Source organism: Electrophorus electricus, chromosome 13 (assembly GCF_041902795.1).
Source record: "Electrophorus electricus isolate QZ-2024a chromosome 13, ASM4190279v1, whole genome shotgun sequence".
NCBI classification, from domain to species: Eukaryota; Metazoa; Chordata; class Actinopteri; order Gymnotiformes; family Gymnotidae; genus Electrophorus; species Electrophorus electricus.
In genome coordinates, this window is record NC_137509.1 from 22,044,379 (window position 1) to 22,071,083 (window position 26,705).

At 36.4% G+C, this 26,705-nt stretch overlaps 6 non-coding genes and 19 pseudogenes across 6 annotated transcripts; all 25 read left to right on the plus strand.

Moving 5' to 3' along the window:
* The first annotated feature begins 890 nt into the window (after positions 1–890).
* On the plus strand, positions 891–1,009 carry LOC145644103 (5S ribosomal RNA; annotated as a pseudogene).
* Positions 1,010–3,777: 2,768 nt separating this feature from the next.
* On the plus strand, positions 3,778–3,896 carry LOC145650357 (5S ribosomal RNA; annotated as a pseudogene).
* Positions 3,897–5,564: 1,668 nt separating this feature from the next.
* Positions 5,565–5,683, plus strand: LOC145650358 (5S ribosomal RNA; annotated as a pseudogene).
* A 1,105-nt stretch (positions 5,684–6,788) lies between these two features.
* On the plus strand, positions 6,789–6,907 carry LOC145648999 (5S ribosomal RNA; annotated as a pseudogene).
* A 352-nt stretch (positions 6,908–7,259) lies between these two features.
* LOC145649208 (5S ribosomal RNA) lies at positions 7,260–7,378 on the plus strand (annotated as a pseudogene).
* Positions 7,379–8,703: 1,325 nt separating this feature from the next.
* On the plus strand, positions 8,704–8,822 carry LOC145648159 (5S ribosomal RNA; annotated as a pseudogene).
* A 1,985-nt stretch (positions 8,823–10,807) lies between these two features.
* Positions 10,808–10,926, plus strand: LOC145644589 (5S ribosomal RNA; annotated as a pseudogene).
* A 667-nt stretch (positions 10,927–11,593) lies between these two features.
* Positions 11,594–11,712, plus strand: LOC145648690 (5S ribosomal RNA; annotated as a pseudogene).
* Positions 11,713–12,064: 352 nt separating this feature from the next.
* Positions 12,065–12,183, plus strand: LOC145650287 (5S ribosomal RNA; annotated as a pseudogene).
* Positions 12,184–12,849: 666 nt separating this feature from the next.
* LOC145648818 (5S ribosomal RNA) lies at positions 12,850–12,968 on the plus strand (annotated as a pseudogene).
* Positions 12,969–14,199: 1,231 nt separating this feature from the next.
* On the plus strand, positions 14,200–14,318 carry LOC145646945 (5S ribosomal RNA). Its single transcript, XR_014116248.1, has one exon. It is a non-coding gene; the product is annotated as a 5S ribosomal RNA (ribosomal RNA).
* Positions 14,319–14,764: 446 nt separating this feature from the next.
* Positions 14,765–14,883, plus strand: LOC145647601 (5S ribosomal RNA; annotated as a pseudogene).
* A 667-nt stretch (positions 14,884–15,550) lies between these two features.
* On the plus strand, positions 15,551–15,669 carry LOC145647602 (5S ribosomal RNA; annotated as a pseudogene).
* Positions 15,670–16,336: 667 nt separating this feature from the next.
* LOC145650703 (5S ribosomal RNA) lies at positions 16,337–16,455 on the plus strand (annotated as a pseudogene).
* A 666-nt stretch (positions 16,456–17,121) lies between these two features.
* LOC145650338 (5S ribosomal RNA) lies at positions 17,122–17,240 on the plus strand (annotated as a pseudogene).
* A 1,105-nt stretch (positions 17,241–18,345) lies between these two features.
* Positions 18,346–18,464, plus strand: LOC145650339 (5S ribosomal RNA; annotated as a pseudogene).
* A 1,105-nt stretch (positions 18,465–19,569) lies between these two features.
* Positions 19,570–19,688, plus strand: LOC145649860 (5S ribosomal RNA). Its single transcript, XR_014116632.1, has one exon. It is a non-coding gene; the product is annotated as a 5S ribosomal RNA (ribosomal RNA).
* Positions 19,689–20,040: 352 nt separating this feature from the next.
* Positions 20,041–20,159, plus strand: LOC145649573 (5S ribosomal RNA; annotated as a pseudogene).
* A 1,230-nt stretch (positions 20,160–21,389) lies between these two features.
* Positions 21,390–21,508, plus strand: LOC145646958 (5S ribosomal RNA). The gene has a single exon (XR_014116251.1). It is a non-coding gene; the product is annotated as a 5S ribosomal RNA (ribosomal RNA).
* Positions 21,509–21,954: 446 nt separating this feature from the next.
* Positions 21,955–22,073, plus strand: LOC145650246 (5S ribosomal RNA; annotated as a pseudogene).
* A 1,105-nt stretch (positions 22,074–23,178) lies between these two features.
* On the plus strand, positions 23,179–23,297 carry LOC145649871 (5S ribosomal RNA). Its single transcript, XR_014116633.1, has one exon. It is a non-coding gene; the product is annotated as a 5S ribosomal RNA (ribosomal RNA).
* A 352-nt stretch (positions 23,298–23,649) lies between these two features.
* LOC145647603 (5S ribosomal RNA) lies at positions 23,650–23,768 on the plus strand (annotated as a pseudogene).
* A 791-nt stretch (positions 23,769–24,559) lies between these two features.
* On the plus strand, positions 24,560–24,678 carry LOC145646969 (5S ribosomal RNA). Its single transcript, XR_014116252.1, has one exon. It is a non-coding gene; the product is annotated as a 5S ribosomal RNA (ribosomal RNA).
* A 446-nt stretch (positions 24,679–25,124) lies between these two features.
* Positions 25,125–25,243, plus strand: LOC145647604 (5S ribosomal RNA; annotated as a pseudogene).
* Positions 25,244–26,034: 791 nt separating this feature from the next.
* On the plus strand, positions 26,035–26,153 carry LOC145646981 (5S ribosomal RNA). The gene has a single exon (XR_014116253.1). It is a non-coding gene; the product is annotated as a 5S ribosomal RNA (ribosomal RNA).
* The last annotated feature ends 552 nt before the right edge of the window (positions 26,154–26,705 follow it).

The window sequence follows — 26,705 nt, forward strand, 5'->3', positions numbered from 1 at the left end:
AAGCTTCTCTTGCATCACTTTAATTTACTGTCAAGATGAAATGCTAAGATGTGAAATGCAGTGATTAATTAAAAAAACTATCTGTTAGCACCTGGGAATAGCAGATGCTGTAAGTTTTTGTTGCATCACTTTACTTTAATCTGCAACTGACAAGCTTGTATGTGAAGTGTACAGATTAAATAGAAATATTTTAGTACCAGGGAATAGCAGGTGCTGTAAGATTGTATTGCATCCCTTTAATTTATGTTCAAGCTATCATGTTCAAATTTGAAGTGCAGTGAATAATTAACTCAAACTATCTGTTAGCACCTGGGAATAGCAGATGCTGTAAGTTTTTTTTGCATCACTTTCATTTACTCTCCAACTCACATGCCTGAATGTGAAGTGCAGTGATTCATCAAAAAACTATATGTTAGCACCTTGGACTACGAGATGCTGTAAGCTTCTCTTGCATCACTTTAATTTACTGTCAAGATGACATGCTAGGATGTGAAATGCAGTGATTAATTAAAAAAACTATCTGTTAGCACCTGGGAATAGCAGATGCTGTAAGTTTTTGTTGCATCACTTTACTTTAATCTGCAACTGACAAGCTTGTATGTGAAGTGTACAGATTAAATAGAAATATTTTAGTACCAGGGAATAGCAGGTGCTGTAAGATTGTATTGCATCCCTTTAATTTATGTTCAAGCTATCATGTTCAAATTTGAAGTGCAGTGAATAATTAGTGCCTCCGTATACCAGCTCCGTATTGTAAGCTTTTATTGCATCATTTAATTACATTCAAGATAACATTCTAGAATGTCAAGTGCAGGGATTAATAAAAAAAATTGTCAGATTGGTCTTTGATCATATTTGCTATGATTAGGCAATTTGAGTAAGCGTATAAGGCTTACGGCCACACCAGCTTGAGAACGCCCAATCTCATCTGAGCTTGGAAGCTAAGCAAGTTTGGGCCTGGATAGTACTGAGGTGGGACCCTACCTAGGAATACCAGGTGCTGTAAGCTTTTCTTGCATCACTTTAATTTACTTTCAAGCTGACATGTTCAAATGTGAAGTGCAGTGATTAATAAAAAAAACTATCTGTTAGCACCTGGGAATAGCCGATGCTGTAAGTTTTTTTTGCATCACTTTCATTTACTCTCCAACTCACATGCCTGAATGTGAAGTGCAGTGATTCATCAAAAAACTATCTGTTAGCACCTTGGACTACGAGATGCTGTAAGCTTCTCTTGCATCACTTTAATTTACTGTCAAGATGAAATGCTAAGATGTGAAATGCAGTGATTAATTAAAAAAAATATCTGTTAGCACCTGGGAATAGCAGATGCTGTAAGTTTTTGTTGCATCACTTTACTTTAATCTGCAACTGACAAGCTTGTATGTGAAGTGTACAGATTAAATAGAAATATTTTAGTACCAGGGAATAGCAGGTGCTGTAAGATTGTATTGCATCCCTTTAATTTATGTTCAAGCTATCATGTTCAAATTTGAAGTGCAGTGAATAATTAACTCAAACTATCTGTTAGCACCTGGGAATAGCAGATGCTGTAAGTTTTTTTTGCATCACTTTCATTTACTCTCCAACTCACATGCCTGAATGTGAAGTGCAGTGATTCATCAAAAAACTATATGTTAGCACCTTGGACTACGAGATGCTGTAAGCTTCTCTTGCATCACTTTAATTTACTGTCAAGATGACATGCTAGGATGTGAAATGCAGTGATTAATTAAAAAAACTATCTGTTAGCACCTGGGAATAGCAGATGCTGTAAGTTTTTGTTGCATCACTTTACTTTAATCTGCAACTGACAAGCTTGTATGTGAAGTGTACAGATTAAATAGAAATATTTTAGTACCAGGGAATAGCAGGTGCTGTAAGATTGTATTGCATCCCTTTAATTTATGTTCAAGCTATCATGTTCAAATTTGAAGTGCAGTGAATAATTAACTCAAACTATCTGTTAGCACCTGGGAATAGCAGATGCTGTAAGTTTTTTTTGCATCACTTTCATTTACTCTCCAACTCACATGCCTGAATGTGAAGTGCAGTGATTCATCAAAAAACTATATGTTAGCACCTTGGACTACGAGATGCTGTAAGCTTCTCTTGCATCACTTTAATTTACTGTCAAGATGAAATGCTAAGATGTGAAATGCAGTGATTAATTAAAAAAACTATCTGTTAGCACCTGGGAATAGCAGATGCTGTAAGTTTTTGTTGCATCACTTTACTTTAATCTGCAACTGACAAGCTTGTATGTGAAGTGTACAGATTAAATAGAAATATTTTAGTACCAGGGAATAGCAGGTGCTGTAAGATTGTATTGCATCCCTTTAATTTATGTTCAAGCTATCATGTTCAAATTTGAAGTGCAGTGAATAATTAACTCAAACTATCTGTTAGCACCTGGGAATAGCAGATGCTGTAAGTTTTTTTTGCATCACTTTCATTTACTCTCCAACTCACATGCCTGAATGTGAAGTGCAGTGATTCATCAAAAAACTATATGTTAGCACCTTGGACTACGAGATGCTGTAAGCTTCTCTTGCATCACTTTAATTTACTGTCAAGATGACATGCTAGGATGTGAAATGCAGTGATTAATTAAAAAAACTATCTGTTAGCACCTGGGAATAGCCGATGCTGTAAGTTTTTTTTGCATCACTTTCATTTACTCTCCAACTCACATGCCTGAATGTGAAGTGCAGTGATTCATCAAAAAACTATATGTTAGCACCTTGGACTACGAGATGCTGTAAGCTTCTCTTGCATCACTTTAATTTACTGTCAAGATGACATGCTAGGATGTGAAATGCAGTGATTAATTAAAAAAACTATCTGTTAGCACCTGGGAATAGCAGATGCTGTAAGTTTTTGTTGCATCACTTTACTTTAATCTGCAACTGACAAGCTTGTATGTGAAGTGTACAGATTAAATAGAAATATTTTAGTACCAGGGAATAGCAGGTGCTGTAAGATTGTATTGCATCCCTTTAATTTATGTTCAAGCTATCATGTTCAAATTTGAAGTGCAGTGAATAATTAACTCAAACTATCTGTTAGCACCTGGGAATAGCAGATGCTGAAAATTTTTTTTGCATCACTTTCATTTACTCTCCAACTCACATGCCTGAATGTGAAGTGCAGTGATTCATCAAAAAACTATATGTTAGCACCTTGGACTACGAGATGCTGTAAGCTTCTCTTGCATCACTTTAATTTACTGTCAAGATGACATGCTAGGATGTGAAATGCAGTGATTAATTAAAAAAACTATCTGTTAGCACCTGGGAATAGCAGATGCTGTAAGTTTTTGTTGCATCACTTTACTTTAATCTGCAACTGACAAGCTTGTATGTGAAGTGTACAGATTAAATAGAAATATTTTAGTACCAGGGAATAGCAGGTGCTGTAAGATTGTATTGCATCCCTTTAATTTATGTTCAAGCTATCATGTTCAAATTTGAAGTGCAGTGAATAATTAACTCAAACTATCTGTTAGCACCTGGGAATAGCAGATGCTGTAAGTTTTTTTTGCATCACTTCCATTTACTCTCCAACTCACATGCCTGAATGTGAAGTGCAGTGATTCATCAAAAAACTGTCTGTTAGTGCCTCCGTATACCAGATGTTGTAAGCTTTTATTGCATCATTTAATTTACATTCAAGATAACATTCTAGAATGTCAATTGCAGGGATTAATAAAAAAAATTGTCAGATTGGTCTTTGATCATATTTGCTATGATTAGGCAATTTGAGTAAATGTTTAAGGCTTACGGCCATACCACCTTGAGAATGCCCAATCTCATCTGACCTTGGAAGCTAAGCAAGTTTGGGCCTGGATAGTACTGAGGTGGGACCCTACCTATGTATACCAGGTGCTGTAAGCTTTTCTTGCATCGTTTTAATTTACTTTCAAGCTGACATGCTCAAATGTGAAGTGCAATGATTAATAAAAAAAACTATCTGTTAGCACCTGGGAATAGCCGATGCTGTAAGTTTTTTTTGCATCACTTTCATTTACTCTCCAACTCACATGCCTGAATGTGAAGTGCAGTGATTCATCAAAAACTATCTGTTAGCACCTTGGACTACGAGATGCTGTAAGCTTCTCTTGAATCACTTTAATTTACTGTCAAGATGACATGCTAGGATGTGAAATGCAGTGATTAATTAAAAAAACTATCTGTTAGCACCTGGGAATAGCAGATGCTGTAAGTTTTTGTTGCATCACTTTACTTTAATCTGCAACTGACAAGCTTGTATGTGAAGTGTACAGATTAAATAGAAATATTTTAGTACCAGGGAATAGCAGGTGCTGTAAGATTGTATTGCATCCCTTTAATTTATGTTCAAGCTATCATGTTCAAATTTGAAGTGCAGTGAATAATTAACTCAAACTATCTGTTAGCACCTGGGAATAGCAGATGCTGAAAATTTTTTTTGCATCACTTTCATTTACTCTCCAACTCACATGCCTGAATGTGAAGTGCAGTGATTCATCAAAAAACTATATGTTAGCACCTTGGACTACGAGATGCTGTAAGCTTCTCTTGCATCACTTTAATTTACTGTCAAGATGACATGCTAGGATGTGAAATGCAGTGATTAATTAAAAAAACTATCTGTTAGCACCTGGGAATAGCAGATGCTGTAAGTTTTTGTTGCATCACTTTACTTTAATCTGCAACTGACAAGCTTGTATGTGAAGTGTACAGATTAAATAGAAATATTTTAGTACCAGGGAATAGCAGGTGCTGTAAGATTGTATTGCATCCCTTTAATTTATGTTCAAGCTATCATGTTCAAATTTGAAGTGCAGTGAATAATTAACTCAAACTATCTGTTAGCACCTGGGAATAGCAGATGCTGAAAATTTTTTTTGCATCACTTTCATTTACTCTCCAACTCACATGCCTGAATGTGAAGTGCAGTGATTCATCAAAAAACTATATGTTAGCACCTTGGACTACGAGATGCTGTAAGCTTCTCTTGCATCACTTTAATTTACTGTCAAGATGACATGCTAGGATGTGAAATGCAGTGATTAATTAAAAAAACTATCTGTTAGCACCTGGGAATAGCAGATGCTGTAAGTTTTTGTTGCATCACTTTACTTTAATCTGCAACTGACAAGCTTGTATGTGAAGTGTACAGATTAAATAGAAATATTTTAGTACCAGGGAATAGCAGGTGCTGTAAGATTGTATTGCATCCCTTTAATTTATGTTCAAGCTATCATGTTCAAATTTGAAGTGCAGTGAATAATTAACTCAAACTATCTGTTAGCACCTGGGAATAGCAGATGCTGTAAGTTTTTTTTGCATCACTTCCATTTACTCTCCAACTCACATGCCTGAATGTGAAGTGCAGTGATTCATCAAAAAACTGTCTGTTAGTGCCTCCGTATACCAGATGTTGTAAGCTTTTATTGCATCATTTAATTTACATTCAAGATAACATTCTAGAATGTCAATTGCAGGGATTAATAAAAAAAATTGTCAGATTGGTCTTTGATCATATTTGCTATGATTAGGCAATTTGAGTAAATGTTTAAGGCTTACGGCCATACCACCTTGAGAATGCCCAATCTCATCTGACCTTGGAAGCTAAGCAAGTTTGGGCCTGGATAGTACTGAGGTGGGACCCTACCTATGTATACCAGGTGCTGTAAGCTTTTCTTGCATCGTTTTAATTTACTTTCAAGCTGACATGCTCAAATGTGAAGTGCAATGATTAATAAAAAAAACTATCTGTTAGCACCTGGGAATAGCCGATGCTGTAAGTTTTTTTTGCATCACTTTCATTTACTCTCCAACTCACATGCCTGAATGTGAAGTGCAGTGATTCATCAAAAACTATCTGTTAGCACCTTGGACTACGAGATGCTGTAAGCTTCTCTTGAATCACTTTAATTTACTGTCAAGATGACATGCTAGGATGTGAAATGCAGTGATTAATTAAAAAAACTATCTGTTAGCACCTGGGAATAGCAGATGCTGTAAGTTTTTGTTGCATCACTTTACTTTAATCTGCAACTGACAAGCTTGTATGTGAAGTGTACAGATTAAATAGAAATATTTTAGTACCAGGGAATAGCAGGTGCTGTAAGATTGTATTGCATCCCTTTAATTTATGTTCAAGCTATCATGTTCAAATTTGAAGTGCAGTGAATAATTAACTCAAACTATCTGTTAGCACCTGGGAATAGCAGATGCTGAAAATTTTTTTTGCATCACTTTCATTTACTCTCCAACTCACATGCCTGAATGTGAAGTGCAGTGATTCATCAAAAAACTATATGTTAGCACCTTGGACTACGAGATGCTGTAAGCTTCTCTTGCATCACTTTAATTTACTGTCAAGATGACATGCTAGGATGTGAAATGCAGTGATTAATTAAAAAAACTATCTGTTAGCACCTGGGAATAGCAGATGCTGTAAGTTTTTGTTGCATCACTTTACTTTAATCTGCAACTGACAAGCTTGTATGTGAAGTGTACAGATTAAATAGAAATATTTTAGTACCAGGGAATAGCAGGTGCTGTAAGATTGTATTGCATCCCTTTAATTTATGTTCAAGCTATCATGTTCAAATTTGAAGTGCAGTGAATAATTAGTGCCTCCGTATACCAGCTCCGTATTGTAAGCTTTTATTGCATCATTTAATTACATTCAAGATAACATTCTAGAATGTCAAGTGCAGGGATTAATAAAAAAAATTGTCAGATTGGTCTTTGATCATATTTGCTATGATTAGGCAATTTGAGTAAGCGTATAAGGCTTACGGCCACACCAGCTTGAGAACGCCCAATCTCATCTGACCTTGGAAGCTAAGCAAGTTTGGGCCTGGATAGTACTGAGGTGGGACCCTACCTAGGGACACCAGGTGCTGTAAGCTTTTCTTGCATCACTTTAATTTACTTTCAAGCTGACATGCTCAAATGTGAAGTGCAGTGATTAATAAAAAAAACTATCTGTTAGCACCTGGGAATAGCCGATGCTGTAAGTTTTTTTTGCATCACTTTCATTTACTCTCCAACTCACATGCCTGAATGTGAAGTGCAGTGATTCATCAAAAAACTGTCTGTTAGTGCCTCCGTATACCAGATGTTGTAAGCTTTTATTGCATCATTTAATTTACATTCAAGATAACATTCTAGAATGTCAATTGCAGGGATTAATAAAAAAAATTGTCAGATTGGTCTTTGATCATATTTGCTATAATTAGGCAATTTGAGTAAGTGTTTAAGGCTTACGGCCATACCAGCTTGAGAATGCCCAATCTCATCTGACCTTGGAAACTAAGCAAGTTTGGGCCTGGATAGTACTGAGGTGGGACCCTACCTATGTATACCAGGTGCTGTAAGCTTTTCTTGCATCATTTTAATTTACTTTCAAGCTGACATGCTCAAATGTGAAGTGCAATGATTAATAAAAAAAACTATCTGTTAGCACCTGGGAATAGCAGATGCTGTAAGTTTTTGTTGCATCACTTTACTTTAATCTGCAACTGACAAGCTTGTATGTGAAGTGTACAGATTAAATAGAAATATTTTAGTACCAGGGAATAGCAGGTGCTGTAAGATTGTATTGCATCCCTTTAATTTATGTTCAAGCTATCATGTTCAAATTTGAAGTGCAGTGAATAATTAACTTAAACTATCTGTTAGCACCTGGGAATAGCAGATGCTGTAAGTTTTTTTTGCATCACTTTCATTTACTCTCCAACTCACATGCCTGAATGTGAAGTGCAGTGATTCATCAAAAAACTATATGTTAGCACCTTGGACTACGAGATGCTGTAAGCTTCTCTTGCATCACTTTAATTTACTGTCAAGATGACATGCTAGGATGTGAAATGCAGTGATTAATTAAAAAAACTATCTGTTAGCACCTGGGAATAGCAGATGCTGTAAGTTTTTGTTGCATCACTTTACTTTAATCTGCAACTGACAAGCTTGTATGTGAAGTGTACAGATTAAATAGAAATATTTTAGTACCAGGGAATAGCAGGTGCTGTAAGATTGTATTGCATCCCTTTAATTTATGTTCAAGCTATCATGTTCAAATTTGAAGTGCAGTGAATAATTAACTCAAACTATCTGTTAGCACCTGGGAATAGCAGATGCTGTAAATTTTTTTTTGCATCACTTTCATTTACTCTCCAACTCACATGCCTGAATGTGAAGTGCAGTGATTCATCAAAAAACTATATGTTAGCACCTTGGACTACGAGATGCTGTAAGCTTCTCTTGCATCACTTTAATTTACTGTCAAGATGACATGCTAGGATGTGAAATGCAGTGATTAATTAAAAAAACTATCTGTTAGCACCTGGGAATAGCAGATGCTGTAAGTTTTTGTTGCATCACTTTACTTTAATCTGCAACTGACAAGCTTGTATGTGAAGTGTACAGATTAAATAGAAATATTTTAGTACCAGGGAATAGCAGGTGCTGTAAGATTGTATTGCATCCCTTTAATTTATGTTCAAGCTATCATGTTCAAATTTGAAGTGCAGTGAATAATTAGTGCCTCCGTATACCAGCTCCGTATTGTAAGCTTTTATTGCATCATTTAATTACATTCAAGATAACATTCTAGAATGTCAAGTGCAGGGATTAATAAAAAAAATTGTCAGATTGGACTTTGATCATATTTGCTATGATTAGGCAATTTGAGTAAGCGTATAAGGCTTACGGCCACACCAGCTTGAGAACGCCCAATCTCATCTGAGCTTGAAAGCTAAGCAAGTTTGGGCCTGGATAGTACTGAGGTGGGACCCTACCTAGGAATACCAGGTGCTGTAAGCTTTTCTTGCATCACTTTAATTTACTTTCAAGCTGACATGTTCAAATGTGAAGTGCAGTGATTAATAAAAAAAACTATCTGTTAGCACCTGGGAATAGCCGATGCTGTAAGTTTTTTTTGCATCACTTTCATTTACTCTCCAACTCACATGCCTGAATGTGAAGTGCAGTGATTCATCAAAAAACTATCTGTTAGCACCTTGGACTACGAGATGCTGTAAGCTTCTCTTGCATCACTTTAATTTACTGTCAAGATGAAATGCTAAGATGTGAAATGCAGTGATTAATTAAAAAAACTATCTGTTAGCACCTGGGAATAGCAGATGCTGTAAGTTTTTGTTGCATCACTTTACTTTAATCTGCAACTGACAAGCTTGTATGTGAAGTGTATAGATTAAATAGAAATATTTTAGTACCAGGGAATAGCAGGTGCTGTAAGATTGTATTGCATCCCTTTAATTTATGTTCAAGCTATCATGTTCAAATTTGAAGTGCAGTGAATAATTAACTCAAACTATCTGTTAGCACCTGGGAATAGCAGATGCTGTAAGTTTTTTTTGCATCACTTTCATTTACTCTCCAACTCACATGCCTGAATGTGAAGTGCAGTGATTCATCAAAAAACTATATGTTAGCACCTTGGACTATGAGATGCTGTAAGCTTCTCTTGCATCACTTTAATTTACTGTCAAGATGACATGCTAGGATGTGAAATGCAGTGATTAATTAAAAAAACTATCTGTTAGCACCTGGGAATAGCAGATGCTGTAAGTTTTTGTTGCATCACTTTACTTTAATCTGCAACTGACAAGCTTGTATGTGAAGTGTACAGATTAAATAGAAATATTTTAGTACCAGGGAATAGCAGGTGCTGTAAGATTGTATTGCATCCCTTTAATTTATGTTCAAGCTATCATGTTCAAATTTGAAGTGCAGTGAATAATTAACTTAAACTATCTGTTAGCACCTGGGAATAGCAGATGCTGTAAGTTTTTTTTGCATCACTTTCATTTACTCTCCAACTCACATGCCTGAATGTGAAGTGCAGTGATTCATCAAAAAACTATATGTTAGCACCTTGGACTACGAGATGCTGTAAGCTTCTCTTGCATCACTTTAATTTACTGTCAAGATGACATGCTAGGATGTGAAATGCAGTGATTAATTAAAAAAACTATCTGTTAGCACCTGGGAATAGCAGATGCTGTAAGTTTTTGTTGCATCACTTTACTTTAATCTGCAACTGACAAGCTTGTATGTGAAGTGTACAGATTAAATAGAAATATTTTAGTACCAGGGAATAGCAGGTGCTGTAAGATTGTATTGCATCCCTTTAATTTATGTTCAAGCTATCATGTTCAAATTTGAAGTGCAGTGAATAATTAACTCAAACTATCTGTTAGCACCTGGGAATAGCAGATGCTGTAAATTTTTTTTGGCATCACTTTCATTTACTCTCCAACTCACATGCCTGAATGTGAAGTGCAGTGATTCATCAAAAAACTATATGTTAGCACCTTGGACTACGAGATGCTGTAAGCTTCTCTTGCATCACTTTAATTTACTGTCAAGATGACATGCTAGGATGTGAAATGCAGTGATTAATTAAAAAAACTATCTGTTAGCACCTGGGAATAGCAGATGCTGTAAGTTTTTGTTGCATCACTTTACTTTAATCTGCAACTGACAAGCTTGTATGTGAAGTGTACAGATTAAATAGAAATATTTTAGTACCAGGGAATAGCAGGTGCTGTAAGATTGTATTGCATCCCTTTAATTTATGTTCAAGCTATCATGTTCAAATTTGAAGTGCAGTGAATAATTAGTGCCTCCGTATACCAGCTCCGTATTGTAAGCTTTTATTGCATCATTTAATTACATTCAAGATAACATTCTAGAATGTCAAGTGCAGGGATTAATAAAAAAAATTGTCAGATTGGTCTTTGATCATATTTGCTATGATTAGGCAATTTGAGTAAGCGTATAAGGCTTACGGCCACACCAGCTTGAGAACGCCCAATCTCATCTAAGCTTGGAAGCTAAGCAAGTTTGGGCCTGGATAGTACTGAGGTGGAACCCTACCTATGTATACCAGGTGCTGTAAGCTTTTCTTGCATCACTTTAATTTACTTTCAAGCTGACATGCTCAAATGTGAAGTGCAGTGATTAATAAAAAAAAACTATCTGTTAGCACCTGGGAATAGCCGACGCTGTAAGTTTTTTTTGCATCACTTTCATTTACTCTCCAACTCACATGCCTGAATGTGAAGTGCAGTGATTCATCAAAAACTATCTGTTAGCACCTTGGACTACGAGATGCTGTAAGCTTCTCTTGAATCACTTTAATTTACTGTCAAGATGACATGCTAGGATGTGAAATGCAGTGATTAATTAAAAAAACTATCTGTTAGCACCTGGGAATAGCAGATGCTGTAAGTTTTTGTTGCATCACTTTACTTTAATTTGCAACTGACAAGCTTGTATGTGAAGTGTACAGATTAAATAGAAATATTTTAGTACCAGGGAATAGCAGGTGCTGTAAGATTGTATTGCATCCCTTTAATTTATGTTCAAGCTATCATGTTCAAATTTGAAGTGCAGTGAATAATTAGTGCCTCCGTATACCAGCTCCGTATTGTAAGCTTTTATTGCATCATTTAATTACATTCAAGATAACATTCTAGAATGTCAAGTGCAGGGATTAATAAAAAAAATTGTCAGATTGGTCTTTGATCATATTTGCTATGATTAGGCAATTTGAGTAAGCGTATAAGGCTTACGGCCACACCAGCTTGAGAACGCCCAATCTCATCTGACCTTGGAAGCTAAGCAAGTTTGGGTCTGGATGGTACTGAGGTGGGACCCTACCTAGGAATACCAGATGCTGTAAGCTTTTCTTGCATCACTTTAATTTACTTTCAAGCTGACATGCTCAAATGTGAAGTGCAGTGATTAATAAAAAAAACTATCTGTTAGCACCTGGGAATAGCAGATGCTGTAAGTTTTTTTTGCATCACTTTCATTTACTCTCCAACTCACATGCCTGAATGTGAAGTGCAGTGATTCATCAAAAAACTGTCTGTTAGTGCCTCCGTATACCAGATGTTGTAAGCTTTTATTGCATCATTTAATTTACATTCAAGATAACATTCTAGAATGTCAATTGCAGGGATTAATAAAAAAAATTGTCAGATTGGTCTTTGATCATATTTGCTATGATTAGGCAATTTGAGTAAGTGTCTAAGGCTTACGGCCATACCAGCTTGAGAATGCCCAATCTCATCTGACCTTGGAAGCTAAGCAAGTTTGGGCCTGGATAGTACTGAGGTGGAACCCTACCTATGTATACCAGGTGCTGTAAGCTTTTCTTGCATCACTTTAATTTACTTTCAAGCTGACATGCTCAAATGTGAAGTGCAATGATTAATAAAAAAAACTATCTGTTAGCACCTGGGAATAGCCAATGCTGTAAGTTTTTTTTGCATCACTTTCATTTACTCTCCAACTCACATGCCTGAATGTGAAGTGCAGTAAATCATCAAAAAACTGTCTGTTAGCACCTTGGACTATGAGATGCTGTAAGCTTCTCTTGCATCACTTTAATTTACTGTCAAGATGACATGCTAGGATGTGAAATGCAGTGATTAATTAAAAAAACTATCTGTTAGCACCTGGGAATAGCAGATGCTGTAAGTTTTTGTTGCATCACTTTACATTAATCTGCAACTGACAAGCTTGTATGTGAAGTGTACAGATTAAATAGAAATATTTTAGTACCAGGGAATAGCAGGTGCGGTAAGATTGTTTGCATCCTTTTAATTTATGTTCAAGCTATCATGTTCAAATTTGAAGTGCAGTGAATAATTAGTGCCTCCGTATACCAGCTCCGTATTGTAAGCTTTTATTGCATCATTTAATTACATTCAAGATAACATTCTAGAATGTCAAGTGCAGGGATTAATTAAAAAAATTGTCAGATTGGTCTTTGATCATATTTGCTATGATTAGGCAATTTGAGTAAGTGTTTAAGGCTTACGGCCACACCAGCTTGAGAACGCCCAATCTCATCTGACCTTGGAAACTAAGCAAGTTTGGGCCTGAATAGTACTGAGGTGGGACTCTACCTAGGAATACCAGGTGCTGTAAGCTTTTCTTGCATCACTTTAATTTACTTTCAAGCTGACATGCTCAAATGTGAAGTGCAGTGATTAACAAAAAAAACTATCTGTTAGCACCTGGGAATAGCAGATGCTGTAAGTTTTTTTTGCATCACTTTCATTTACTCTCCAACTCACATGCCTGAATGTGAAGTGCAGTGATTCCTCAAAAATCTATCTGTTAGCACCTTGGACTACGATATGCTGTAAGCTTCTCTTGCATCACTTTAATTTACTTTCAAGATGACATGCTAGGATGTGAAGTGCAGTGATTAATTAAAAAAACTATCTGTTAGCACCTGGGAATAGCAAATGCTGTAAGTTTTTGTTGCATCACTTTACTTTAATCTGCAACTGACAAGCTTGTATGTGAAGTGTACAGATTAAATAGAAATATTTTAGTACCAGGGAATAGCAGGTGCTGTAAGATTGTATTGCATCCCTTTAATTTATGTTCAAGCTATCATGTTCAAATTTGAAGTGCAGTGAATAATTAACTCAAACTATCTGTTAGCACCTGGGAATAGCAGATGCTGTAAGTTTTTTTTGCATCACTTTCATTTACTCTCCAACTCACATGCCTGAATGTGAAGTGCAGTGATTCATCAAAAAACTATCTGTTAGCACCTTGGACTACGAGATGCTGTAAGCTTCTCTTGCATCACTTTAATTTACTGTCAAGATGACATGCTAAGATGTGAAATGCAGTGATTAATAAAAAAAACTATCTGTTAGCACCTGGGAATAGCCGATGCTGTAAGTTTTTTTTGCATCACTTTACTTTAATCTGCACCTGACAAGCTTGTATGTGAAGTGTACAGATTAAATAGAAATATTTTTGTACCAGGGAATAGCAGGTGCTGTAAGACTGCATTGCATCCCTTTAATTTATGTTCAAGCTATCATGTTCAAATTTGAAGTGCAGTGAATAATTAACTCAAACTATCTGTTAGCACCTGGGAATAGCAGATGCTGTAAGTTTTTTTTGCATCACTTTCATTTACTCTCCAACTCACATGCCTGAATGTGAAGTGCAGTGATTCATCAAAAAACTGTCTGTTAGCACCTTGGACTACGAGATGCTGTAAGCTTCTCTTGCATCACTTTAATTTACTGTCAAGATGACATGCTAAGATGTGAAATGCAGTGATTAATAAAAAAAATTGTCAGATTGGTCTTTGATCATATTTGCTATGATTAGGCAATTTGAATAAGTGTTTAAGGCTTACGGCCATACCAGCTTGAGAATGCCCAATCTCATCTGACCTTGGAAGCTAAGCAAGTTTGGGCCTGGATAGTACTGAGGTGGGACCCTACCTAGGAATACCAGGTGCTGTAAGCTTTTCTTGCATCACTTTAATTTACTGTCAAGATGACATGCTAGGATGTGAAATGCAGTGATTAATTAAAAAAACTATCTGTTAGCACCTGGGAATAGCAGATGCTGTAATTTTTTGTTGCATCACTTTACTTTAATCTGCAACTGACAAGCTTGTATGTGAAGTGTACAGATTAAATAGAAATATTTTAGTACCAGGGAATAGCAGGTGCTGTAAGATTGTATTGCATCCCTTTAATTTATGTTCAGGCTATCATGTTCAAATTTGAAGTGCAGTGAATAATTAGTGCCTCCGTATACCAGCTCCGTATTGTAAGCTTTTATTGCATCATTTAATTACATTCAAGATAACATTCTAGAATGTCAAGTGCAGGGATTAATAAAAAAAATTGTCAGATTGGTCTTTGATGATATTTGCTATGATTAGGCAATTTGAGTAAGAGTATAAGGCTTACGGCCACACCAGCTTGAGAACGCCCAATCTCATCTGACCTTGGAAGCTAAGCAAGTTTGGGCCTGTATAGTACTGAGGTGGGACCCTACCTAGGAATACCAGGTGCTGTAAGCTTTTCTTGCATCACTTTAATTTACTTTCAAGCTGACATGCTCAAATGTGAAGTGCAGTGATTAATAAAAAAAACTATCTGTTAGCACCTGGGAATACCCGATGCTGTAAGTTTTTTTTGCATCACTTTCATTTACTCTCCAACTCACATGCCTGAATGTGAAGTGCAGTGATTCATCAAAAAACTATATGTTAGCACCTTGGACTACGAGATGCTGTAAGCTTCTCTTGCATCACTTTAATTTACTGTCAAGATGACATGCTAGGATGTGAAATGCAGTGATTAATTAAAAAAACTATCTGTTAGCACCTGGGAATAGCAGATGCTGTAAGTTTTTGTTGCATCACTTTACTTTAATCTGCAACTGACAAGCTTGTATGTGAAGTGTACAGATTAAATAGAAATATTTTAGTACCAGGGAATAGCAGGTGCTGTAAGATTGTATTGCATCCCTTTAATTTATGTTCAAGCTATCATGTTCAAATTTGAAGTGCAGTGAATAATTAGTGCCTCCGTATACCAGCTCCGTATTGTAAGCTTTTATTGCATCATTTAATTACATTCAAGATAACATTCTAGAATGTCAAGTGCAGGGATTAATAAAAAAAATTGTCAGATTGGTCTTTGATGATATTTGCTATGATTAGGCAATTTGAGTAAGAGTATAAGGCTTACGGCCACACCAGCTTGAGAACGCCCAATCTCATCTGACCTTGGAAGCTAAGCAAGTTTGGGCCTGTATAGTACTGAGGTGGGACCCTACCTAGGAATACCAGGTGCTGTAAGCTTTTCTTGCATCACTTTAATTTACTTTCAAGCTGACATGCTCAAATGTGAAGTGCAGTGATTAATAAAAAAAACTATCTGTTAGCACCTGGGAATACCCGATGCTGTAAGTTTTTTTTGCATCACTTTCATTTACTCTCCAACTCACATGCCTGAATGTGAAGTGCAGTGATTCATCAAAAAACTATATGTTAGCACCTTGGACTACGAGATGCTGTAAGCTTCTCTTGCATCACTTTAATTTACTGTCAAGATGACATGCTAGGATGTGAAATGCAGTGATTAATTAAAAAAACTATCTGTTAGCACCTGGGAATAGCAGATGCTGTAAGTTTTTGTTGCATCACTTTACTTTAATCTGCAACTGACAAGCTTGTATGTGAAGTGTACAGATTAAATAGAAATATTTTAGTACCAGGGAATAGCAGGTGCTGTAAGATTGTATTGCATCCCTTTAATTTATGTTCAAGCTATCATGTTCAAATTTGAAGTGCAGTGAATAATTAGTGCCTCCGTATACCAGCTCCGTATTGTAAGCCTTTATTGCATCATTTAATTACATTCAAGATAACATTCTAGAATGTCAAGTGCAGGGATTAATAAAAAAAATTGTCAGATTGGTCTTTGATCATATTTGCTATGATTAGGCAATTTGAGTAAGCATATAAGGCTTACGGCCACACCAGCTTGAGAACGCCCAATCTCATCTGACCTTGGAAGCTAAGCAAGTTTGGTCCTGGATAGTACTGAGGTGGGACCCTACCTATGTATACCAGGTGCTGTAAGCTTTTCTTGCATCACTTTAATTTACTTTCAAGCTGACATGCTCAAATGTGAAGTGCAATGATTAATAAAAAAAACTATCTGTTAGCACCTGGGAATAGCCGATGCTGTAAGTTTTTTTTGCATCACTTTCATTTACTCTCCAACTCACATGCCTGAATGTGAAGTGCAGTGATTCATCAAAAACTATCTGTTAGCACCTTGGACTACGAGATGCTGTAAGCTTCTCTTGAATCACTTTAATTTACTGTCAAGATGACATGCTAGGATGTGAAATGCAGTGATTAATTAAAAAAACTATCTGTTAATACCTGGGAATAGCAGATGCTGTAAGTTTTTGTTGCATCACTTTACTTTAATCTGCAACTGACAAGCTTGTATGTGAAGTGTACAGATTAAATAGAAATATTTTAGTACCAGGGAATAGCAGGTGCTGTAAGATTGTATTGCATCCCTTTAATTTATGTTCAAGCTATCATGTTCAAATTTGAAGTGCAGTGAATAATTAGTGCCTCCGTATACCAGCTCCGTATTGTAAGCCTTTATTGCATCATTTAATTACATTCAAGATAACATTCTAGAATGTCAAGTGCAGGGATTAATAAAAAAAATTGTCAGATTGGTCTTTGATCATATTTGCTATGATTAGGCAATTTGAGTAAGCATATAAGGCTTACGGCCACACCAGCTTGAGAACGCCCAATCTCATCTGACCTTGGAAGCTAAGCAAGTTTGGTCCTGGATAGTACTGAGGTGGGACCCTACCTAGGGACACCAGGTGCTGTAAGCTTTTCTTGCATCACTTTAATTTACTTTCAAGCTGACATGCTCAAATGTGAAGTGCAGTGATTAATAAAAAAATCTATCTGTTAGCACCTGGGAATAGCCGATGCTGTAAGTTTTTTTTGCATCACTTTCATTTACTCTCCAACTCACATGCCTGAATGTGAAGTGCAGTGATTCATCAAAAACTATCTGTTAGCACCTTGGACTACGAGATGCTGTAAGCTTCTCTTGAATCACTTTAATTTACTGTCAAGATGACATGCTAGGATGTGAAATGCAGTGATTAATTAAAAAAACTATCTGTTAGCACCTGGGAATAGCAGATGCTGTAAGTTTTTGTTGCATCACTTTACTTTAATCTGCAACTGACAAGCTTGTATGTGAAGTGTACAGATTAAATAGAAATATTTTAGTACCAGGGAATAGCAGGTGCTGTAAGATTGTATTGCATCCCTTTAATTTATGTTCAAGCTATCATGTTCAAATTTGAAGTGCAGTGAATAATTAACTCAAACTATCTGTTAGCACCTGGGAATAGCAGATGCTGTAAGTTTTTTTTGCATCACTTTCATTTACTCTCCAACTCACATGCCTGAATGTGAAGTGCAGTGATTCATCAAAAAACTATATGTTAGCACCTTGGACTACGAGATGCTGTAAGCTTCTCTTGAATCACTTTAATTTACTGTCAAGATGACATGCTAGGATGTGAAATGCAGTGATTAATTAAAAAAACTATCTGTTAGCACCTGGGAATAGCAGATGCTGTAAGTTTTTGTTGCATCACTTTACTTTAATCTGCAACTGACAAGCTTGTATGTGAAGTGTACAGATTAAATAGAAATATTTTAGTACCAGGGAATAGCAGGTGCTGTAAGATTGTATTGCATCCCTTTAATTTATGTTCAAGCTATCATGTTCAAATTTGAAGTGCAGTGAATAATTAGTGCCTCCGTATACCAGCTCCGTATTGTAAGCCTTTATTGCATCATTTAATTACATTCAAGATAACATTCTAGAATGTCAAGTGCAGGGATTAATAAAAAAAATTGTCAGATTGGTCTTTGATCATATTTGCTATGATTAGGCAATTTGAGTAAGCATATAAGGCTTACGGCCACACCAGCTTGAGAACGCCCAATCTCATCTGACCTTGGAAGCTAAGCAAGTTTGGTCCTGGATAGTACTGAGGTGGGACCCTACCTAGGGACACCAGGTGCTGTAAGCTTTTCTTGCATCACTTTAATTTACTTTCAAGCTGACATGCTCAAATGTGAAGTGCAGTGATTAATAAAAAAATCTATCTGTTAGCACCTGGGAATAGCCGATGCTGTAAGTTTTTTTTGCATCACTTTCATTTACTCTCCAACTCACATGCCTGAATGTGAAGTGCAGTGATTCATCAAAAACTATCTGTTAGCACCTTGGACTACGAGATGCTGTAAGCTTCTCTTGAATCACTTTAATTTACTGTCAAGATGACATGCTAGGATGTGAAATGCAGTGATTAATTAAAAAAACTATCTGTTAGCACCTGGGAATAGCAGATGCTGTAAGTTTTTGTTGCATCACTTTACTTTAATCTGCAACTGACAAGCTTGTATGTGAAGTGTACAGATTAAATAGAAATATTTTAGTACCAGGGAATAGCAGGTGCTGTAAGATTGTATTGCATCCCTTTAATTTATGTTCAAGCTATCATGTTCAAATTTGAAGTGCAGTGAATAATTAACTCAAACTATCTGTTAGCACCTGGGAATAGCAGATGCTGTAAGTTTTTTTTGCATCACTTTCATTTACTCTCCAACTCACATGCCTGAATGTGAAGTGCAGTGATTCATCAAAAAACTATATGTTAGCACCTTGGACTACGAGATGCTGTAAGCTTCTCTTGCATCACTTTAATTTACTGTCAAGATGACATGCTAGGATGTGAAATGCAGTGATTAATTAAAAAAACTATCTGTTAGCACCTGGGAATAGCAGATGCTGTAAGTTTTTGTTGCATCACTTTACTTTAATCTGCAACTGACAAGCTTGTATGTGAAGTGTACAGATTAAATAGAAATATTTTAGTACCAGGGAATAGCAGGTGCTGTAAGATTGTATTGCATCCCTTTAATTTATGTTCAAGCTATCATGTTCAAATTTGAAGTGCAGTGAATAATTAGTGCCTCCGTATACCAGCTCCGTATTGTAAGCTTTTATTGCATCATTTAATTACATTCAAGATAACATTCTAGAATGTCAAGTGCAGGGATTAATAAAAAAAATTGTCAGATTGGTCTTTGATCATATTTGCTATGATTAGGCAATTTGAGTAAGCGTATAAGGCTTACGGCCACACCAGCTTGAGAACGCCCAATCTCATCTGACCTTGGAAGCTAAGCAAGTTTGGGCCTGGATAGTACTGAGGTGGGACCCTACCTAGGAATACCAGGTGCTGTAAGCTTTTCTTGCATCACTTTAATTTACTTTCAAGCTGACATGCTCAAATGTGAAGTGCAGTGATTAATAAAAAAAACTATCTGTTAGCACCTGGGAATAGCCGATGCTCTAAGTTTTTTTTGCATCACTTTCATTTACTCTCCAACTCACATGCCTGAATGTGAAGTGCAGTGATTCATCAAAAAACTGTCTGTTAGTGCCTCCGTATACCAGATGTTGTAAGCTTTTATTGCATCATTTAATTTACATTCAAGATAACATTCTAGAATGTCAATTGCAGGGATTAATAAAAAAAATTGTCAGATTGGTCTTTGATCATATTTGCTATGATTAGGCAAGTTGAGTAAGAGTATAAGGCTTACGGCCACACCAGCTTGAGAACGCCCAATCTCATCTGACCTTGGAAGCTAAGCAAGTTTGGTCCTGTATAGTACTGAGGTGGGACCCTACCTAGGAATACCAGGTGCTGTAAGCTTTTCTTGCATCACTTTAATTTACTTTCAAGCTGACATGCTCAAATGTGAAGTGCAGTGATTAATAAAAAAAACTATCTGTTAGCACCTGGGAATAGCCGATGCTGTAAGTTTTTTTTGCATCACTTTCATTTACTCTCCAACTCACATGCCTGAATGTGAAGTGCAGTGATTCATCAAAAAACTATCTGTTAGCACCTTGGACTACGAGATGCTGTAAGCTTCTCTTGCATCACTTTAATTTACTGTCAAGATGACATGCTAAGATGTGAAATGCAGTGATTAATTAAAAAAACTATCTGTTAGCACCTGGGAATAGCAGATGCTGTAAGTTTTTGTTGCATCACTTTACTTTAATCTGCAACTGACAAGCTTGTATGTGAAGTGTACAGATTAAATAGAAATATTTTAGTACCAGGGAATAGCAGGTGCTGTAAGATTGCATTGCATCCCTTTAATTTATGTTCAAGCTATCATGTTCAAATTTGAAGTGCAGTGAATAATTAACTCAAACTAGCTGTTAGCACCTGGGAATAGCAGATGCTGTAAGTTTTTTTTGCATCACTTTCATTTACTCTCCAACTCACATGCCTGAATGTGAAGTGCAGTGATTCATCAAAAAACTATCTGTTAGCACCTTGGACTACGAGATGCTGTAAGCTTCTCTTGCATCACTTTAATTTACTGTCAAGATGACATGCTAAGATGTGAAATGCAGTGATTAATTAAAAAAACTATCTGTTAGCACCTGGGAATAGCAGATGCTGTAAGTTTTTGTTGCATCACTTTACTTTAATCTGCAACTGACAAGCTTGTATGTGAAGTGTACAGATTAAATAGAAATATTTTAGTACCAGGGAATAGCAGGTGCTGTAAGACTGCATTGCATCCCTTTAATTTATGTTCAAGCTATCATGTTCAAATTTGAAGTGCAGTGAATAATTAACTCAAACTATCTGTTAGCACCTGGGAATAGCAGATGCTGTAAGTTTTTTTTGCATCACTTTCATTTACTCTCCAACTCACATGCCTGAATGTGAAGTGCAGTGATTCATCAAAAAACTGTCTGTTAGTGCCTCCGTATACCAGATGTTGTAAGCTTTTATTGCATCATTTAATTTACATTCAAGATAACATTCTAGAATGTCAATTGCAGGGATTAATAAAAAAAATTGTCAGATTGGTCTTTGATCATATTTGCTATGATTAGGCAATTTGAGTAAGTGTTTAAGGCTTACGGCCATACCAGCTTGAGAATGCCCAATCTCATCTGACCTTGGAAGCTAAGCAAGTTTGGGCCTGGATAGTACTGAGGTGGGACCCTACCTAGGAATACCAGGTGCTGTAAGCTTTTCTTGCATCACTTTAATTTACTGTCAAGATGACATGCTAGGATGTGAAATGCAGTGATTAATTAAAAAAACTATCTGTTAGCACCTGGGAATAGCAGATGCTGTAAGTTTTTGTTGCATCACTTTACTTTAATCTGCAACTGACAAGCTTGTATGTGAAGTGTACAGATTAAATAGAAATATTTTAGTACCAGGGAATAGCAGGTGCTGTAAGATTGTATTGCATCCCTTTAATTTATGTTCAGGCTATCATGTTCAAATTTGAAGTGCAGTGAATAATTAGTGCCTCCGTATACCAGCTCCGTATTGTAAGCCTTTATTGCATCATTTAATTACATTCAAGATAACATTCTAGAATGTCAAGTGCAGGGATTAATAAAAAAAATTGTCAGATTGGTCTTTGATCATATTTGCTATGATTAGGCAATTTGAGTAAGCATATAAGGCTTACGGCCACACCAGCTTGAGAACGCCCAATCTCATCTGACCTTGGAAGCTAAGCAAGTTTGGTCCTGGATAGTACTGTGGTGGGACCCTACCTAGGGACACCAGGTGCTGTAAGCTTTTCTTGCATCACTTTAATTTACTTTCAAGCTGACATGCTCAAATGTGAAGTGCAGTGATTAATAAAAAAATCTATCTGTTAGCACCTGGGAATAGCCGATGCTGTAAGTTTTTTTTGCATCACTTTCATTTACTCTCCAACTCACATGCCTGAATGTGAAGTGCAGTGATTCATCAAAAACTATCTGTTAGCACCTTGGACTACGAGATGCTGTAAGCTTCTCTTGAATCACTTTAATTTACTGTCAAGATGACATGCTAGGATGTGAAATGCAGTGATTAATTAAAAAAACTATCTGTTAGCACCTGGGAATAGCAGATGCTGTAAGTTTTTGTTGCATCACTTTACTTTAATCTGCAACTGACAAGCTTGTATGTGAAGTGTACAGATTAAATAGAAATATTTTAGTACCAGGGAATAGCAGGTGCTGTAAGATTGTATTGCATCCCTTTAATTTATGTTCAAGCTATCATGTTCAAATTTGAAGTGCAGTGAATAATTAACTCAAACTATCTGTTAGCACCTGGGAATAGCAGATGCTGTAAGTTTTTTTTGCATCACTTTCATTTACTCTCCAACTCACATGCCTGAATGTGAAGTGCAGTGATTCATCAAAAAACTATATGTTAGCACCTTGGACTACGAGATGCTGTAAGCTTCTCTTGCATCACTTTAATTTACTGTCAAGATGACATGCTAGGATGTGAAATGCAGTGATTAATTAAAAAAACTATCTGTTAGCACCTGGGAATAGCAGATGCTGTAAGTTTTTGTTGCATCACTTTACTTTAATCTGCAACTGACAAGCTTGTATGTGAAGTGTACAGATTAAATAGAAATATTTTAGTACCAGGGAATAGCAGGTGCTGTAAGATTGTATTGCATCCCTTTAATTTATGTTCAAGCTATCATGTTCAAATTTGAAGTGCAGTGAATAATTAGTGCCTCCGTATACCAGCTCCGTATTGTAAGCTTTTATTGCATCATTTAATTACATTCAAGATAACATTCTAGAATGTCAAGTGCAGGGATTAATAAAAAAAATTGTCAGATTGGTCTTTGATCATATTTGCTATGATTAGGCAATTTGAGTAAGCGTATAAGGCTTACGGCCACACCAGCTTGAGAACGCCCAATCTCATCTGACCTTGGAAGCTAAGCAAGTTTGGGCCTGGATAGTACTGAGGTGGGACCCTACCTAGGAATACCAGGTGCTGTAAGCTTTTCTTGCATCACTTTAATTTACTTTCAAGCTGACATGCTCAAATGTGAAGTGCAGTGATTAATAAAAAAAACTATCTGTTAGCACCTGGGAATAGCCGATGCTCTAAGTTTTTTTTGCATCACTTTCATTTACTCTCCAACTCACATGCCTGAATGTGAAGTGCAGTGATTCATCAAAAAACTGTCTGTTAGTGCCTCCGTATACCAGATGTTGTAAGCTTTTATTGCATCATTTAATTTACATTCAAGATAACATTCTAGAATGTCAATTGCAGGGATTAATAAAAAAAATTGTCAGATTGGTCTTTGATCATATTTGCTATGATTAGGCAAGTTGAGTAAGAGTATAAGGCTTACGGCCACACCAGCTTGAGAACGCCCAATCTCATCTGACCTTGGAAGCTAAGCAAGTTTGGGCCTGTATAGTACTGAGGTGGGACCCTACCTAGGAATACCAGGTGCTGTAAGCTTTTCTTGCATCACTTTAATTTACTTTCAAGCTGACATGCTCAAATGTGAAGTGCAGTGATTAATAAAAAAAACTATCTGTTAGCACCTGGGAATAGCCGATGCTGTAAGTTTTTTTTGCATCACTTTCATTTACTCTCCAACTCACATGCCTGAATGTGAAGTGCAGTGATTCATCAAAAAACTATCTGTTAGCACCTTGGACTACGAGATGCTGTAAGCTTCTCTTGCATCACTTTAATTTACTGTCAAGATGACATGCTAAGATGTGAAATGCAGTGATTAATTAAAAAAACTATCTGTTAGCACCTGGGAATAGCAGATGCTGTAAGTTTTTGTTGCATCACTTTACTTTAATCTGCAACTGACAAGCTTGTATGTGAAGTGTACAGATTAAATAGAAATATTTTAGTACCAGGGAATAGCAGGTGCTGTAAGATTGCATTGCATCCCTTTAATTTATGTTCAAGCTATCATGTTCAAATTTGAAGTGCAGTGAATAATTAACTCAAACTAGCTGTTAGCACCTGGGAATAGCAGATGCTGTAAGTTTTTTTTGCATCACTTTCATTTACTCTCCAACTCACATGCCTGAATGTGAAGTGCAGTGATTCATCAAAAAACTGTCTGTTAGTGCCTCCGTATACCAGATGTTGTAAGCTTTTATTGCATCATTTAATTTACATTCAAGATAACATTCTAGAATGTCAATTGCAGGGATTAATAAAAAAAATTGTCACATTGGTCTTTGATCATATTTGCTATGATTAGGCAATTTGAGTAAGTGTTTAAGGCTTACGGCCATACCAGCTTGAGAATGCCCAATCTCATCTGACCTTGGAAGCTAAGCAAGTTTGGGCCTGGATAGTACTGAGGTGGGACCCTACCTAGGAATACCAGGTGCTGTAAGCTTTTCTTGCATCACTTTAATTTACTGTCAAGATGACATGCTAGGATGTGAAATGCAGTGATTAATTAAAAAAACTATCTGTTAGCACCTGGGAATAGCAGATGCTGTAAGTTTTTGTTGCATCACTTTACTTTAATCTGCAACTGACCAGCTTGTATGTGAAGTGTACAGATTAAATAGAAATATTTTAGTACCAGGGAATAGCAGGTGCTGTAAGATTGTATTGCATCCCTTTAATTTATGTTCAAGCTATCATGTTCAAATTTGAAGTGCAGTGAATAATTAGTGCCTCCGTATACCAGCTCCGTATTGTAAGCTTTTATTGCATCATTTAATTACATTCAAGATAACATTCTAGAATGTCAAGTGCAGGGATTAATAAAAAAAATTGTCAGATTGGTCTTTGATGATATTTGCTATGATTAGGCAATTTGAGTAAGAGTATAAGGCTTACGGCCACACCAGCTTGAGAACGCCCAATCTCATCTGACCTTGGAAGCTAAGCAAGTTTGGGCCTGTATAGTACTGAGGTGGGACCCTACCTAGGAATACCAGGTGCTGTAAGCTTTTCTTGCATCACTTTAATTTACTTTCAAGCTGACATGCTCAAATGTGAAGTGCAGTGATTAATAAAAAAAACTATCTGTTAGCACCTGGGAATACCCGATGCTGTAAGTTTTTTTTGCATCACTTTCATTTACTCTCCAACTCACATGCATGAATGTGAAGTGCAGTGATTCATCAAAAAACTATCTGTTAGCACCTTGGACTACGAGATGCTGTAAGCTTCTCTTGCATCACTTTAATTTACTGTCAAGATGACATGCTAAGATGTGAAATGCAGTGATTAATTAAAAAAACTATCTGTTAGCACCTGGGAATAGCAGATGCTGTAAGTTTTTGTTGCATCACTTTACTTTAATCTGCAACTGACAAGCTTGTATGTGAAGTGTACAGATTAAATAGAAATATTTTAGTACCAGGGAATAGCAGGTGCTGTAAGACTGCATTGCATCCCTTTAATTTATGTTCAAGCTATCATGTTCAAATTTGAAGTGCAGTGAATAATTAACTCAAACTATCTGTTAGCACCTGGGAATAGCAGATGCTGTAAGTTTTTTTTGCATCACTTTCATTTACTCTCCAACTCACATGCCTGAATGTGAAGTGCAGTGATTCATCAAAAAACTGTCTGTTAGTGCCTCCGTATACCAGATGTTGTAAGCTTTTATTGCATCATTTAATTTACATTCAAGATAACATTCTAGAATGTCAATTGCAGGGATTAATAAAAAAAATTGTCAGATTGGTCTTTGATCATATTTGCTATGATTAGGCAATTTGAGTAAGTGTTTAAGGCTTACGGCCATACCAGCTTGAGAATGCCCAATCTCATCTGACCTTGGAAGCTAAGCAAGTTTGGGCCTGGATAGTACTGAGGTGGGACCCTACCTAGGAATACCAGGTGCTGTAAGCTTTTCTTGCATCACTTTAATTTACTGTCAAGATGACATGCTAGGATGTGAAATGCAGTGATTAATTAAAAAAACTATCTGTTAGCACCTGGGAATAGCAGATGCTGTAAGTTTTTTTTGCATCACTTTCATTTACTCTCCAACTCACATGCCTGAATGTGAAGTGCAGTGATTCATCAAAAAACTATATGTTAGCACCTTGGACTACGAGATGCTGTAAGCTTCTCTTGCATCACTTTAATTTACTGTCAAGATGACATGCTAGGATGTGAAATGCAGTGATTAATTAAAAAAACTATCTGTTAGCACCTGGGAATAGCAGATGCTGTAAGTTTTTGTTGCATCACTTTACTTTAATCTGCAACTGACAAGCTTGTATGTGAAGTGTACAGATTAAATAGAAATATTTTAGTACCAGGGAATAGCAGGTGCTGTAAGATTGTATTGCATCCCTTTAATTTATGTTCAAGCTATCATGTTCAAATTTGAAGTGCAGTGAATAATTAGTGCCTCCGTATACCAGCTCCGTATTGTAAGCTTTTATTGCATCATTT